Genomic DNA, 6,439 nt, shown 5'->3' with positions numbered 1-6,439 from the left:
ATAAAGGTAGGCCCCCAAACCCTTATACTGTTTATCACCTTGGTGTTGAGCCACTTAAAAATGGGACCAAATTGGAACAGGTTAGATTTTAAGCTTCTGATTGTGTGTTTCTGCTTGCTGTCCGTGATCTACAATTGTCCCCTTATATCCATGTGGACTCCCTGGCTCTGCTGCCTCTCACTGCCAGGGGGACATGTTCTGTCCAGCCCAACCTGGCCTCTTGACCTCTGTACTGGGCCCAGGTGTTTCTCTGTCCAAGGGGCAAGAAGCACGTTCTGCTGACCCAGCACTCTGCCTGGCTTCTTCCTCATATTGTTTAGGTCTTTAAACTTCATATATAACTTACATTACCATTTCCTGAAGTGCGGAGTACACCCTTAGTAATTTGGGGAGGAATGATTTTAGTAACTGATTTGTGAACTTGTCAAGTTTCATCTGTTAGCATTTATTCAGACCCTATCAAACTTTAGGCGGTTTCCTAAATACCTAAATAACACATGAATTATGCCTCATTTTGTTATGCATTCTTGAGAGTTAAGGCTGAGTCAACCAGATGTCTATTTTGTCATTTTTCCTCTATCCACAATCTGAATCGGGGCTTGTCACACAATAGTGTGCTTATGAATCATCTGGAGTGCTAGTAAAACACAGATTGCTGGCCCCCATCCCCAGAGATTCTGGGTCTGTAGGTCTGGGATGGGGCCCAAGAACTTGTATTTCTAACATGTCAGGTGATGCTGATGCTGCTGGTCTCATGGACCACACTTTGAGTAGCACTGGCCTCAATCACGGACGTACCATCTTGGGCTGACAGTTTATATCTGAACTTCAGCTTGACCATTATTGAGACTTCCCAGTATGAAGAACTTGTGACAAGCTAATCATTTGCTTGGTTCTCGTTATTTTACCATTATATATATTTTCCAGTCTAGACAGGATCCACTTTATTTCTGATGTTTCCTTTAATCCCTGAGTACCTGGAGATGCAGAGCCGTTCTGTAGAATTTTATTGTCCTAGTTTTTACCCCGATGAATCATCTTTTAACAGACATGTGAACCTTCACCAAATACATTATGTCATCCTTCTGAGCTTTGCAGAGAGAAGAATTGATATGCCTTTAGATCTGATGTGAAACGATGGCTTCACTGTGCCCATCCTGCAGCAACTCTGACTTGGGAGGGCTCCCGGAAGTGTGACAGAAAACCCTGTGTCTGGTGCTGAGTAAGGAAGGGGTGGCTTGTGACCCTATTACTGAAGCCTCCTACCTCCGTGCTTGTGGGAGCAGGTCTGTCTCCTCCCAGGCTGCCACATTCAAAAGTGGGATTTATTTTTAGAGAAGAAATCATTAGTCATTAGACTCTCTCATGCTTCTTTTTTCCCTTTGGGTAAAATTTAAGAACCTGAGCTTTATAAGAAAATTTTCAGGCTGTTAGGAGAAATGGTAAAATAATTATAGCCTTGGTACAATGAACCCATTTGCTTCTCTTCCACACAAAGGCAGACTTCTCACAGGAGTTACCACTCTCAGTCCCTACGTCTAAATCAACTTTATCTTTTATCTTTATTTGAGGATCCCCTGGCTCCTTTAATTTCCTGGCCCCTTCACCTAGGGTTTCAAAAACTAATTTTATCATATATTGAACATTTGCTCTTTAAGCCCATTATAAAATCTCATAATGGAAGTTGGCTCTTAGCAAAATAGTCCTCTGGCTTAGGTATGTACACGTTTTCACTTAAGAACAGAAGGATTTAATAGATATAATCTATATAGAAGCAGAAATAACTGAAAACAAGATTTCTCTGATATCTTTAAGTTCAGAGTTTTCTTACAAGAACTTTTAACATGTTTCCATTGCCTTGGACTAAATAAGTGTCATGTGGATAGTTTTACTACCAGAAAAGCCATCAAAATAGCCAATTTTTGTCTTTAAGTTCTATCTGTAAATATATAGTTGAGAATGTCATCATTTTGAAGCATATCAAAAATTCATAATCACCTGGTGGCCAATAAGGCCCAGGATCCCCTGAGGGGGTCACTATACATTTAACTGCATCCCTCCCTCCCTCCCCACAGCTATAACATTTTATTTTTACAATTTAATCTGACTCAGTGAGACAGAGACGATCAATTTTAGGACAGCAGGAAGTAGGTTTTTGCAAAGGGGTATCAGTAACCCAAAAGGAAGGGAGGGATTCTAATATACAGCAACTGAGAGTCCAAAGGGTTTCTGTGGTCTTGAGGCTAGAGAAAGGGCCACATCACATGAGGTAGCCAATTGCAGCTCCTCTGCTTTGCTGAAGTGATGGAGAAGGAACAGTGAGAGGTTATACGAGTCTCAGTCTTCTCTTCTACTTCGGACAATTGAGTGTGGCAAGGTAAGATAGCCACAAATTCTTTGACACACCTCTCACTGGAGGATGGTTCTGTGTCCTCTCCACTTCCACCTGAGTGGGCTTGGTGATGGCTCGAGCAGTAGCATACAGTGAGATGTTGCTGTGCCAGTTTCTGGGCCTGAACCTTAAAAGACATGAAGCTTCTACTTCCTGTCTCTTGGAACACCCATTCTTGGAACCCAGCCTCTGGGTTCCTTCCTCTGTTCTGAGGAAGCCTAAGCATCTCTGTGGAAAAGCTCACATGGAGAGGACTGAGGCCAGGTTACTGCTGGCATCAACTTCAGCCATATGAATAAGCTGTGTTGGAGTTGGATCCCCCAGCTTCAGGAGACTGCCCAGCTGCCACTGTGTGGTACAGAGACAACCCTTCCTGCTAAGTCCTTCCCACCTTGCAGATTCAGGAGCAAGATAAATGATTCTCGTTACTTTGAACTGCTGAGATTTGAAGTCATTCTTTATGCAGTAATAGATATGCAGGACAATTAGCATCTCCTTTTTCTACTCCTTCCCATTGCTTCCCCAAGAGGCAATTGCTCTCATGCCAGAGCCTTTCAGACAGGGTCCTGCCAGAATTTCCAAAACCCAGAATGCCTATGGTTGTGTCTTCCCAGTTCTTTTCCCTGTCAGTGCTGTAGTCCAGAATGCTCTCTGTACCTTCCCTCAGCTCCTTCATCCATGCAACGTTGCCTTCTCTCCTTCAGAGCCCACTGATTAACTAAGTAATATGTTTGGGTTAAGAGCCAGAAGGAGCTGGAGACTTCCAACCCGCTTTTAGTCATCATGCCAACAGAAAGCTTTTATCAAGGTTAAAAGCTGCTCAGTCTTCTATATCCTCACTTAGGTGACATAAATATGCCCTTAAGGGTGTACCTAAAATCTATGATACTGTTAAATTCTGAGTAGGTATTGGTGACAGTCAGCTAAGAGTAAAGCTTGGCCTGTCAGTGGCCACAGGATGGGACCCTCCCCCTGAAGAGTGGTAGGATGGTGAGGATACTCACCATTGAAAGAGGAAGGAGAAATATACTGAGAAGGAAACAGAAAATGGAGAGGGCATCAAAAAAACCACACTTAGGTGGTTTACCTTGACTAAGGGAGACTACTTCTGAGTCACTACTTGCCAGGCTGCTGCTGAAACATGACTATGATTAGTACTAGTACTCCTTGATGGCGTGGTAGGCCTTTCTTTGTGCCAGGTACTGTTCCAACACGCTGTTTGAATTAAGGTGGGTATTATTAGTATCCCTTACTTAGGCCTGAGGAAACCGAGGCATCGAGGGGAGAGGGCACTTGGCGAAGGTCACATGGCATGGCAGTGAGTAACCAAGTTCAGAACCAGGATTCAATCGCAGGGGGTCTGGCTCCATTATCTGTCACCGCCGACATCAGAACTCTAGGCACAGAAGCTTTGGTGAGCCCAGTTTGACTTCACAATACGCCTTTAGCCTTTGGCTCATGTCGTGCATCATGTCGCACAGGCTGAGAGATGCTTCATCTTTTTTATTTTAAACACATTTTAATCTCAGATATATCATATGTGCCTTTGTAGGCTGCTTAAAGTCATTCTCAGAAGGTAGAGTAAAAATAAACGAATACACAAAGATAGGTTACAAAAGCAAATGAAAAAAAGATAATGGAGTAGCTCTGTGTAATAAGAATTAAGCCCAGTGGCCTTTACGGTGATGAACTAGGAAACTAGGTCACATCTGCATTAGACATGTATTCCTGAGTTTATAGACATTCTAATGACCCTTAATTAACAGTGGCTTTAAAAAATATTAATTTTTGCTTTTTTTAAAAAAAGTAGGTATAGATTATTTTTTCTTTTTTTAGTCTACAGACATTTATTGGTTGCCCACAAAGAGTTGAATACATACTTGATGATAAATATTTTGCCAATAGGATAGCCTCCAGAGAACCACCTGCTTATATTGAAACCTTTCATTTGCATTAAACTGCATGCATAATTTAAGCTGACTAACACCTCAAAGAGGCTCAAAAAGGAATCCATCTTTTCTCAGTGGGCAGAAATAAGTAGGCTCTCTAACTGTAAAGAATGTGACCCGTGCTTGCTTCAGCAGCACATATACTAAAATTGGAACAGTACAGAGAAGATTAGCATGGCCCCTCTGCAAGGATGACGCGTAAATTCGTGAAGCGTTCCATATTTTTGTATGTATATGTATAGCTGATTCACTTTGTTATACAGCAGAAACTAACACACCATTGTAAAGCAATTATACTCCAATAAATATGTTAAAAAAAAAAAAGAATATGACCCATTTCAGAGAAAAGGGTATTTCTTTAAAGAATCCTATTTGTGTATCAAAAACAATGTGGTTACCTAATATAAGTGCAAAGACATTACAAATGCTGTTTAAAAATGCATGAGTCTAGTGCTTAATATATTCAGAATAAAGTCAGAGGGTTTTTACAGGAAGACATAAAACAAATGTTCTGTATCCTCGTCACTCCGCTTTTTTCCAGTGTTTCATATTGACTGTGTAAACAATCAACGCTGAATAGTAAAGAGGTGTTGCTGAACAGATAATGGGTTTGAATTAGCTAAACTTGGCCTGGGCAGACTGAACATACCGGTGGGGCATATGATTCTTAATCTGATAACTACTAATTTGAAGTCAATAGCTTTAAGATACTGAAGGAAAAAGAGAAACCGCCTTTCTGAGGAGGACAGACAGAGCAGGGAAAAGCAGTGTGACCAGTGTGGGATATGTACATTTTCTCTATCTTTTGAAGTGTTGAAAAAAATATTTCCCTCCATTTATTGGGATAAATTATTTTCTGTAAAGCTTTTTATATCTTAATTAAGTTTTTAACTTTAACATTATTATTATTGATTGATTTTGGGAGGGGTGCCATGCCCTGTGGCCTATGGGATCTTAGTTCCCCGACCAGGGATTGAACCTGGGACCTTGGCAGTGAGAGCACGGAATCCTAACCACTGGACCACCAGGAAATTCCCTAAATTTAATTTTAAATAAAGTTTAAAATTTAGAAGCATAAAAATATTTTTAAATGACTAGCTCTCATAAAAATAGTTGCAATTCTGTTAAAAATAAACATGGGTTACCTGGGCCATGATTATTAATTTGCTAAGTAGATATATACATATGCTTTTATTTTGGGTTCCATCAGCATCTTAGTTCAATTTAGGGGAAAGCGGGTAAGCACAGAGAAGCAGAATAAGGTAGATCAGAGCCAGACGTCAGAAGATCTGGGTTTATGACCCAGTTTTGCAGCTCTCTTTACTAGCTGTGACCATAGTCAAAGTCTGTTTATGCCTCAGTTTCTCATGGTGTAAAATGTAGATAATGAGACCTATTTCTCTGTGTCAGAAAGTTATCTTGATGAGTAAATGAGAAATTGGTGGGATAATGTTTGCAAATAGGAAATTGATATACATAAGCAGACACTATTAATTTCTTATAAACAGAAAATTCATTTAAAATATTTATGATGTTGCTGCTATATGTAGGGCAATACTCCAGGTCTTATGAAGATTAAAAAAAATAAATCAGATATGGTTTCTATGGTTCATTCCAAAAGCTTATAGTAACACAGGATCAACAAACTTGCTGTGAGGAGCCAAGTGGGAAACACATAAGGGTTTGGGGGCCAGATTGTCTCTATTGCAATTACTCAACTCTGCCATTATAGGGCAAAAGCAGCCATAGACAATATGTAAAATAGCGAACATGGCTCTGTTACAATAAAACTTTATTTACAAAAACATGCAATGGACCAGATTTTGTCCACGAGCTGTGGTTTACTGACACTGGGTCTAATCAGAGAGAATATGTGCATGTAACACTATAATATGCGGTCAGAGCACTAGGTGTTAAAAACGAAATAGATGAAGAGTGAAGGGCATCATCTAGGTGAGATAAGAAAGTCTTCCAGGAGATTATAAATTTGAGTGAGGCCTTGAAGGATGTGGTCATGTTTGGATTTGTAAACTGGAGGAAGACATTCCCAGCAGAAAAGATAGCATAAGAAAAGGTATAAAGTGGAAACATGAAGGAA

General features: G+C 40.3%; 1 non-coding gene across 1 annotated transcript; it reads left to right on the top strand.

The window, feature by feature from the left end:
- The first annotated feature begins 4,460 nt into the window (after positions 1-4,460).
- Positions 4,461-4,567, top strand: LOC132419121 (U6 spliceosomal RNA). The gene has a single exon (XR_009518129.1). It is a non-coding gene; the product is annotated as a U6 spliceosomal RNA (small nuclear RNA).
- Positions 4,568-6,439: the final 1,872 nt, after the last annotated feature.

Source organism: Delphinus delphis, chromosome X, assembly GCF_949987515.2.
Source record: "Delphinus delphis chromosome X, mDelDel1.2, whole genome shotgun sequence".
Classification (NCBI taxonomy): Eukaryota; Metazoa; Chordata; class Mammalia; order Artiodactyla; family Delphinidae; genus Delphinus; species Delphinus delphis.
Note: the sequence above shows the minus strand (reverse complement) of the source record. Positions and strands in the feature narration are given on the sequence as shown.